Raw genomic sequence first — 10,778 nt, forward strand, 5'->3', positions numbered from 1 at the left:
CTTTGCACTGTTTAATCATCTGCTTTATGTCCTTTGACTCTTTTTCTTTTTTTAAAAATTTCTTGTCCTTTCCCCTGTCTTGTTCCCTCTTATGCATGTGTTGAAACTCTCCATCAGTCTTTATAAAGATCAATTTTCTTTCTTTTTCTCTCCCTCTTTTTTTTTTTTTTTTACAGAGGAAGCTTTGCTCTAAGCTAACATTTGTTGCTGATCTTCCACCGTTCTTGCTCCTTCTCCCCACCCCGCAAGCCCTCAGTACATAGTTGCATATACTTGTAAGTTCTGGTTCCTCTATGTGAGCTGCCACCACAGCATGGCTACTGATAGGCGAATGATGTGATTCCATGCCTGGGAACCGAACCCAGGCCACCAAAGCAGAGCGTGCCAGACTTTAACTGCTGACTTGTGAGGGCTGGCTTCCTTTGACTCTTTTTCAAATAAAAGATATTTGAGAATCTTTCCCAATTTTCCAAATCTCCCTTAATTTTCGGAATTAACTGTGCTTCCAAGAAACTTTGTTTTTCCTGCTGAGGAAGATTGGCCCTGAGCTAACATCTGTGCCAATCTTCCTCCACTTTAGATGTGGGTCACCTGCCACAGCATGGCCGCCAATGAGTGGTGTAAGTCTGCACCTGGCAACTGAACCCAGGCTGCTGAAGTGGAATGTGCCAAACTCAACCACTAGGCCACGGGGTCAGGCCCCCCCAAGAAACTTTTTATTAATGTATATTTTACAGCTGTCCTCTTCTTTATTATGAAAGCTTTTCATCATGGGCTTGTGTTAATAACATTATTGAACACCCCCTGTATATAGATCACTTTTTCTACACAGGTGTAAAAATGACCCCTCCTACATTTGAAAAATTTGTAACAGAATACCATTTCAGTGTGACTCTTTAGTCCCTATTTTCATGGATAGTCTCTACATTCTTTACCTCTTATGTGATTCAGGTGGACATGATCTTGCTCCATTACCTTTTTCAGTTCTATAATTTATCTTCAGATGCTAACTTTATATAGTATAAAGGGAAGGGCCTTCCTTTACAGATAGTTTTGTTGTCCTTCTCTTTTTAATGCTTGTATGCTGTATTTTTTAAGCAGAACACATTTGTACTTGTATAGGCCTGCAAGTAGCAGAGAAGAAGAGTTGTTTATCTGTGGTAGTCTTAATTTAGAAGCCTGAGATCCAAAAACGTGGAATTTTGACTTCCTTACTTTGTACTTATCGTAGTTGCCTATAGGAATATCTGATTGTGTTCTGTAAACCATGGCCTCATTTACAAGGTCATGGAGGCAAAGTAGCTCTGTTTCATGTAAGGCAGGGGCCCCTGCATATCCTCTCGGGTACAGGCACAGATCTCTGAAGACTCCAGTCCCTCATTTCTGCTTATCTATGTGCACTGCCAAGAAAAGCAATGTTATTGGCAGCCCCACCACCCAACAGATTAGGGAGAATTATTCTTGGAAATTTGAGAATATTGGATGAGCCTCTACTCCCGCTCTGTGTTTAAGGATTATTTTTGCTTTAGTATGAAAGAATCAAACTGATGTCTGAGCTTTCCTCTTTCACAGCTGTATAATGACTTTCTGGGTATTAGCATTAATGTCATTGGTACCCTTGATTGAATTCTGTTGTTCGTATCTGAAACTTACCAATAATATCTTGGGTGGACTTTTGACTTGTATTCTGTCGTGGACTCTAACTGACCCTGAGTTTATAACTTCACTATTTAGTTACAGACTTACCCAGACCTACTCAGAGGCGTTGCTGAAATCCCTTCCATCTTCTTGGTGTAATTACATGTTTGAAAGTTTACTTTGGACACATTTTGTTGTGTTAAACCCTAAACATCCCAAAGTGCTTCCAAAGTATTTTGAGTTTAAAATGTTGAATAGGCTTTAGCTATTGTTACCTCAGGTTTTGGTATCAGACCTGGCCTTACTTCCTGCCTCTTTTGTATTACTTACGGCTATGTGACTTTGGGCAAATCACTTCTTTTCTGTAACCTTCAGTTTCATCTGCAAAATATGGATTGTAACTACCTACCTCAAAAGGTGGTTGAGGGGCCAGCCCCGTGGCCGAGTGGTTAAGTTTGCATGCTCTGCTTCAGCGGCCCAGGATTTCGCTGGTTCAGATCCTGGGCGTAGACATGGCACTGCTTGTCAGGCCATGCTGAGGTGGTGTCCCACATGCCACAACTAGAAGGACCCACAACTAGAATATACAACTATGTACTAGGGGCATGTTGGGGGAAAAGGCAGGAAAAAAAAAAGAGAAGATTGGTAGCAGTTATTAGCTCAGGTGTCAAACTTTAAAATAAAAAAAGGTGGTTGTATTGATTAAATGTGATGATAATGCGTGTAAATTGTTTACCATAGTCCAAAAAGCACTTAGTAAATGGTAGTGCTGATGACTTTATTTATTGAACTCTGATATTAACAAGTAAATTCTTTGCACCAGAGTATTTGATTATAGATTTTGATCATTTTCTGAATGTATTGCCTACATCCAGAAAGATGGTAACATCTTTCTGTGGCTTTCAGGTGACTCTGCCTTAGCACTATGCCTAATGGAATTTTGAGATTGTATTGATTCAAAACCCACAGTAGATGTATTAATTGGACACCAGGTTAGTTTAGCATCGTCTCATACCTGGTGCGGCCCTGTCCCCTTCATGTCCATCTGTCAGTGTTACCCATAAGAGTATTGAATTGATCATATTTTGATAATCTGAAGAGATCCTGGGACGTACATTCCTTTCTAAGCTTTCTTCAGTCAAATCTGTCTCTTTTCTTATTTTCATCTCATCCTGTCTTCTCTTCTCATAATCTTTGTTATCTCAACCTTATTCATATTATCTTCTCAATATAGGTATTATAAAAAGTTCTTTAAAGTTTGAAAACTATATGAAAATATCTCTGTAAATGTTATTTGTATATGTCTTATGTTATTTGTGTTGTCTGTTATTTTAGATCGTGTGCTCAAAATAAACAAAGATTGTGTCCTTTTTGATTTAAATTGTATTTAGTATCAGTATTATGTGCACAAAAATTATGTATTTGTTGATGATCCTTTTTCCTATGTGATGACAGTTTCTTTCTTTCCTGAGTTGTTTTTCAAGGAAACAACAAAAACACCTTTTCCCCATGTTTCCTCCTTCCTTTCTTTTTCATATGGTTGTTCCATTAATAATTATGTTTTTGTATCAATTCCAGTCAGCTGATCGTATTCCTGATATTCTTGCCTTGTCCAAGCACAAAATAATTCTGTCTTATTTAATTATCTTTCTCTATTAATATCAATGATAAGTCTTTAGTTCATTATTCTCCAATGGCAATAGGAATTGTTAAGAGGGAAGTTGGTGTCATAACTACCTGGGAATTTTATATATGTGCATGTTTTTTCGCTTTGGAAATTATGGCTAAGATTGAGGTTAGTATGGACAGGTGTATTGTGGAAAAGCTTCCAGGATGATTCTGATATCTAGTACTCCTTTTCCATGACCTCCCTGTCCTATAAGAGCTTTAGTTTTCATGATATACACAGCATTTTTTACTCAGGGTCTTAAATTTCTTAAAGAGCTTATTTTCTTTTTCTGATTGATTGTTGTTTTGCCATTACCTAAAATTCCTAAAAACATTCCTAAATAAATTATTTTGCCAATAAAACCAGATTATACATTAAGAGGCTTGAGCTAATTACCATAAACAGGGTAAAAAAGAAGTGGTTATTATTTTCACTTTTCACAGTCTGGTTCATAGTGATTATTCAGTAATTTTCAGTTAACATTTGTTCAGAAACTGTATCTGTTTATCTTGTAAAGATGAAAATTTAATGCTTTTTAGAATTATTATATAGAAGATTAAAAAGGATTTTAAAAATTGCCTGCACTCTTTCCCTACCTTCTAAGTTTCTAGAAAGGTTGTTGATTTCTTTAGCGTCTACAATTACTGTTTTCTGTCTCCCTGCAACTCGACTGTAAAAGCTCCCCTCTTCACCTTCCTTGTATAGAATGAGTAGCTGTTCACTGTTAACAAACGCTACTTTTCTCATCCTTAAAGACTTAACTCCAACTTTATTCTTCTTGTGGCTAAATATTGGCAGTTCTTCAGCCAGGCTTTTGAAGGCCTGTTTCTTTTTCCCTTTTTGTGATTAGGGATATGGGAGGTAGAAGAAGATAGTTCTTAAAAAACCTTTTTTTAATGACCTTCAAAATATAGGTGGGAAAGGAGTTGCCCAGAATTTTTTTCGTTTTTCCTGGTCTTTCTTATCTCAAAATATCCCAAATGTGAATAAAGTAAAGTATGTATAATACGTTTTACGGTTTTTGAAACTAAGGCACTTAGGAACAGTATACATAGAGCATTTCTTTGTATAGGGAACCAACACGGTGCAAAGAACACCTGGACTGAGAATCAAGGATGATAAAATACTCATGTTTTGAATTGATGTCATTTAATTCTTACGCCTGTAATAATCACCTACAACAGTCCCCATTTTAAATAGATGAGAAAACTGAACTGCAGAGAAGTTACATCACTTTTTTGAGGTGTAAGTCATGGAATTGGGACTTGAACTCAAGGCCTGGATCTAACAGTAACAAAGCAGCCCGATGACACCGTCAAGTCATTTCATCTCTGTTTTCTTATAAAGTGACTGCACAAGTAATCTTCAGTGTTAATTTCATGTCTAACATTTTGGGTGGCTTCCACACTATATAGAATACTTTAAAATGACGTACTGCTGTTAATACTAAAGAGAAACAAATGGATTCTCTAAGACGTGAATAGGCAGGAAATGCGTATGTGTAAGTCCTGTTTCTATTTCCCTTAAGTGTGTTAGAGGCCCATTAGGACGCCGGCCATGAATTCTCGTTCCTTTAAAGGTCTCTATAAGAACATAAAGCTTAGGAATGAAAGCACAAAGATATTGCATGTACACGGGAGACAGAGAATTTTCACCAGACTATTGTATTTAGAAATGAAACGGGGCCTTATTAAAGGATCTGATGACTGACTAAGCATAACTTAAATGTGATATCCTTTTCCTCTCTCTATCCTCGAAGAAAAAAACATGATTTGGAGTTATGAAATGTGAATTCATCCACTCCTCTGCTGCTGTCACCCTTTTTCTTCAATGAGAGCAACAAAGGCCCTAAAATAGCTGAGGTGGGAGGTTGTCCTTGAGTCAATAGGCTTGTCTCTGAGGAAGACCTCCTTTCTTTGCCGTTCTGGGTGGTGGGGGTGGAGGGAAAGCAGATTTCTGATGTGGTCCCAGGGTGTGCACTACACCAACTTCTACTTCTATAAAGCCAGGTCAGCTTCAAGTAAACCACAATGTCCAAGTGTTTCTGGTCTGTTCCTCCATCCCTTTTAAAGAGCTGGAATTAAAGATCAGTGTCCCCTCAGAAATGTGGCAAAATGTTACACAACTCTTAATCACAGTCTAACTATCATACAACTTTAGCAATACATACAGACTAAGCCACTTTTCAGCTTTGCCTGCCAGAAGAAATGATAGAGTTGGTGCTTCTGAAGGCCAGTCTTCATAGCTCATTGGGTGGGATGAGGTAGCTGACCCTGCTTCTCCTAAAACCTGACTACCAGATATAAGCTTAATATTAGTAATCCCCAGCAAATTGTTTGCACAAGAGAGCCTGTAATTTGTTAGTCGTGAAAGACTGCTCATAATATCTGGATGAAGGGTAATTTTGATGGCCCTTTTGCCATTATTGTGATTCAGGTTTGTACAGAACCCCATGAAGCATAAAACCAGGGGTCTCACACTTGATGACATTTGATCCTTTGCAGTATTGCTCTTGGTGAGCCCTCCCACAGAAGTCTCGTCCTGAGACTTAAAACTTGTGTGAGAAGGGAACCAACATTGAGTGTTTTCTGGGGACACTATGTGTGCAAGGCAACTTTACATGTGTTGTATTATTTAATCCTTACAACTTGGTGTGGTAGATGCTATAATCCTTGGGGAAGCAGACTGAACATGTCCAAAATTAGGATCTAAATTCACGTGAGGTGTGATCGACTCCAAAGCCGTTGCTCCTCCAGTCCCTGCTCCTCCGTCAGGCTCTGCGGTGGGCTGCCTGAGTCATAGACCTGACCCACTGTTTCATTCCTTTACGTTCTGTCTGGTATGTCAGTGTTCCTGTCCTTTTCAGCCATGCCCAGCTCACTTCTGTGTTCAGGCCTTCCTTTGCTGTAGGAATTCACGTTCATTGAAAAGTGGAAGATTGCATGCCTTCTGGGTCAGTTAGAGAAGTCAGGACTAAAGACATCCTTTCCACAGGCTTTGGAAGAGACCCCCAGTGTGACAAAAGCCTCGTAGTTCTAGGACATTGTCCACTTAATTAGTTTTGGGAGGGCATTTTCTATATCAGATTGCCGGTGTCTTTTAAATATTAAATATTAAAATTTTCAAATATATTGAGGTATACTGACATACTCTACAAAGCACATATTTAAAACGTACAATTTGATCAGCTTTGACATATATACGCCCTTGAAGCCCTTCCCACAATCAAGATAACATTTTCATGTCCCCAGAAGCTATGCAAAAATTGACTTTGAACTTTTATAAATTAGTTCATGTAGCTATGCAAGTTTCAAGTGATAAAAATTTTAAGACTGAGCTGCAGTCTTAGAGGAGTGAGCATAAAGGGTGAGCAGTGAGGCCTTTGAACACTTAAGAAGACCTCTTTCTTTTTAACCTGAAAGACTGCTTGAGAAAAGTAAGGTGTTAGACTTTCTGACATTTAGTAAAGCTATTTTTATTATTTGGCATATAATTTAGTTTTATCTTTATAATTTTCTTGTGAAATATTTTGAACCCTAATTAAAAACAGCCATAGAAAACAGTTGACCAAGAAAAATAGAACATCTGAGACAATCATCTAGATCAAAGATAAATAAAAACAACTTGAGAAAATGATTTATGAAATCAGAACAGAAGGTGGAGTCTTGGCAGCTTTCTTCCCACCATGAGGAGCTTTCAGGGCTTCCCGACCTGGGGAGGCAACGCCCTGGCAGTCATTGATCCTAGTGGGCATCTGTCTCTGCGTGGACTCGAGGCCTGCGATGAGTTTGTGAGGAGGAGGAAAAAAAGACAAGAGTGTCCTTCCAGAGATGATGTTGGCGAGCAGCATGAGCAAGCCTGGCTAGAACATCTTTAGAGCTGGTGAAGGACTGCCAAATGAGCTGCACCGTCAGCGGCCAGTGGGCGGTGCTTAAAACCCTTTGTAAAGTGTGAATGCACACACAGCTAAAAGTAATTTTGGAAAGGTAGAAAAAGCCCTACATTATCAACTTTTAGGGGGGTTCCTTCCCTTTTTAATTTTAACACACAGGGTTTCTTTAAGCAAAACTCCGTTTGCTAACTATGTCCTATTTTTCTCACGTTCCTCTAAACATCGCAGATGAGACAGTGACAGTAATCTGTCCATTTTGTCACTACATGTGGTAGCCTCTTAGCACTGAAACTTCTCTCACTCACCATTTTCTTTTGCCCCACCTTGCAGTTCCTTCTTTGGCCTTTTGTTGACATCACTGGCAAGCATATTCTTGGGCTGCATTTGGACTGTCCGTCTCTTGCGCCTGTGATTTCATGTTTGGCCTTCATCCCTGCCTTTTTCCCCCAAGCTCGTTTCCTCCTTCACATTAACCATTATCACAAACCCGGGAACCAAGCCCTGTGGTCTTATTCCCATGTTGTACATTTACTTTTTCAGGAACCAGATAATTTCACTCAGTCACTTCCTGTCTCTGCCTGGACAAGTTACTTCTCTCTGCTTCAATTTTCCCATTTGTAAAATGAATATAATAGGCGTAAGCTGCGAGGGCTGTTGTGAGGATGAAATGTTAAGCGATGTAATGTGCTTAGAGCTAGTAAGCACTCTTATGTGTTTGCTTTTAAGTGTACGTCTGAGATTATTACTCTACAAACTGCTTGTACTCTTTTCTCAATATGCTGCTTCAGTTACCTGTGGATAATTCAATTGAAGTATCTCACCGAACCTGAAGCAGTTAAAAAACTAAGCAAGGAGTCTTGTGACCCTAAATTCTCTGTCAGCTCATTTCCTTGTTAGGTGATTCTTTTTCCTTTTTGCTTTCCATCATATGTAACCTGTCATTAGGTCCTGCCAGTTACCGTTGATTCTCTCAGATCCGGTTCTTTCCATTGCTGTAGACAGGCAATCATTTTAGCAGGTCCCCCTGATTCCAGTCAGTCCTCCTTTATACAAATGATGAAATCATGTTTAGGCTTCGTCTTGTTCACTAGCATAACCCTAGCACCTGCAGCATTGCTCGGCATTTGATAGGCACTCAATATTTACGGGATGAACAACTCATACGCCGGTGTTAGCCACCTCTAGTAATTTCCTGTAGTCTTAAGTCTAAACCCCCTAACCCTTCTATCAGATTTTCACTATTGCTGTCTATTTAGTAATTGCACATCATTGATTCTATATTCCACCTCAGCGAAGCCACTTGCTATTCCCTACTTATGTTGTACTAATTCTTGTTTCTGTATCATGCCTATTTCTTGGGATGCCCTTCATTTATATTCTGGTCATGCTCAAAACACCATTTCTACGGAATTCCTCCTCCTTAGCTCTACCAATTCTAATCATGTTTCTGTTGTGTGGTATCTCAGCTCCTCTCTTTGATTTTCAGTGTATCAATTTGTCCTTGAATCTTTGGTGGGTGTGCTGTATCTGCTCATTTTATTGTAAGTTCTTGGGGGTCAAGGACAGTCCTGGCTCTCTTGTGACCTTCTCTCCTCAGTGCCAGTGACATGCGCTAAGCACTTCTAGGTGTTTAGTAAATGTTCATGCAGCAACTCCTGTGTAATGTGAGAGTTGTTTTCCAGTGATTCTTATGCAGTCCTAAAGAGGTTGTATGATGTAGATCATACCAGCAGAGCAGTTTTGTCTTTAGTAAAGAAACATGGGGCCATTAAATGCTGGAGGATTGGGAGTATATTATTCCAAAAAGTCTGGGCGTACAGAGGAGTCATTCTGCTCCAAATAGGTACTTCTGGGGTAATACTCAGCTATGGGCTATATTGTAAACAAAGATGATTTTTACTGATATTTTATGATCCCAGATATTTAAGTTGGGGAGAGGGTAACCCATGAAACTATAGCCTAAAAATGTAATTAAATCTTATTTGACTTCGTAGTCTCAGTTTTCCCCCTATTTAGTTTTTAGTTTAATCTAAAACTAGATCATATTTATAGCTCAGATTATAATTTGACAGGCAGAGGTGAGGAGAAAAATAAATCAGAAAACTTAATGTTAAATAAAATACAAGTTAGCTTTCCCCCAAATACTGAAATATAGGGGCTTTCAAGGAACACAGAGTCTGGCTGTCTTATCTCCAGCATCACAGAAATGAGTGCTGCCTGAGCTGGATAAGAAGGTAGGCTGTCTAGCTGCTCTTCTTCCACGGGGTTTTTATTCTCCCTCATTCGCGATCTGGAGACTGAACCCCTGACTTGCTGGGCTGAGGGCAGAAGGGAAAAGACGCAGCTTTTCATTGTGATGGAGGAGCGAGTATTCGGATCTAGGAAGAGCCAAAATGCCTATTAGATTGTACGTTTGTTTTGAGCTTGGTGTGCACTACTGTTTTAGCACTGGGCAGAAGGCTGCCGTGGCACTCTGGTCCTCGTTTCTAGGGAAGCTGAAAATGTAGGCTGGCTTTCCGTCAAGACGTCGTTCTGCTTCAGTTTGACTGCTTCGGTTTGCACTCCTGCTGTTTTCTCTGTGGCGGTGCTGCATGAAGATGAAGCAGCTGTATAAACCTGGGAACCACTTTGGAGGTCAATTTCATCCTGCCTCGTTTTGCTGATTGAGAAAGGTGTTTCAGGATAAAGAATGTTGCTCAGGTTGTACAGCTAGTTGATAACAAGGCTGAGAATTTCATCTTGGTCTCCTGATTCCAAAGGAAATGATTTGGAATGGTGCCTCCCTAGGTGATTGTTTTTCTAGCAGAACAATTGTGTAAATGGGCTCTTGTACCTATCAGGCTGACGCTACTGCCCACCCAAGATCAGTGGGTTAGGGATTGGAAGGTGTTTTCCTGAGAGAGCCGAGGGTCTCTAATGAACTCGCCACTTTCTCTTTCCTAGTGGAAAGAGATGGGCCAGCCCATCTGAAGGACACTGGTCAGTTTCTTTGCCTCAGGATTAGGCTATATAAAGTATATAAAAAGTGAAGCTTACACTCCTATTGATAAATTATATTGGTACTGCAGTATGGTGGTTACTAGGGTAAGGAACTGCTGGTGATCACAACTGTGCTTGAAGTATATCCATTTCTGCAGTGTCATAGCAGGTTCACCTTAGTTCGTGAATAACACAGAGGCTGAACAAGATCTTTAATCACAGAGGAAATGGGAGATTCATGTGTGTTGTGCTTGGTGACTGAATTCTCGCCCCAGCCCATCTTGTGTCACTTAGAAGGCAGAGCCAGTGGCACCCATGGTGGGTTGGTGACTGTTCCAGTCTCATTTGGAGCACCCTGTATCTTCAGCCTATTGATAGTGACTACAGAGATCAGCTCATTAGCTCATCTGTTCATTGACAACCATTTCTCATTGTCCCCTTCCCTGTCTTCATTAGCCTGTGTATGAGTGTTTTGAATATAGTAGATGTTTCTGTTTTTATCCAAATTCATAATCAGCTGACATTAATGTTCCAGTTGAGCAAAGGACGCATTATGAATAACCTTACAATAAAACGAACGTGAGTTAAGTATAATAGTAT

At 39.7% G+C, this 10,778-nt stretch overlaps 1 protein-coding gene across 1 annotated transcript in view; it reads left to right on the forward strand.

Moving 5' to 3' along the window:
* The window catches only part of UBTD2 (ubiquitin domain containing 2), a 56,922-nt gene that overhangs the window by 42,803 nt on the left and 3,341 nt on the right, over window positions 1-10,778 (forward strand). The window lies entirely within an intron of this gene.

Source organism: Equus caballus, chromosome 14 (assembly GCF_041296265.1).
Source record: "Equus caballus isolate H_3958 breed thoroughbred chromosome 14, TB-T2T, whole genome shotgun sequence".
NCBI classification, from domain to species: domain Eukaryota; kingdom Metazoa; phylum Chordata; class Mammalia; order Perissodactyla; family Equidae; genus Equus; species Equus caballus.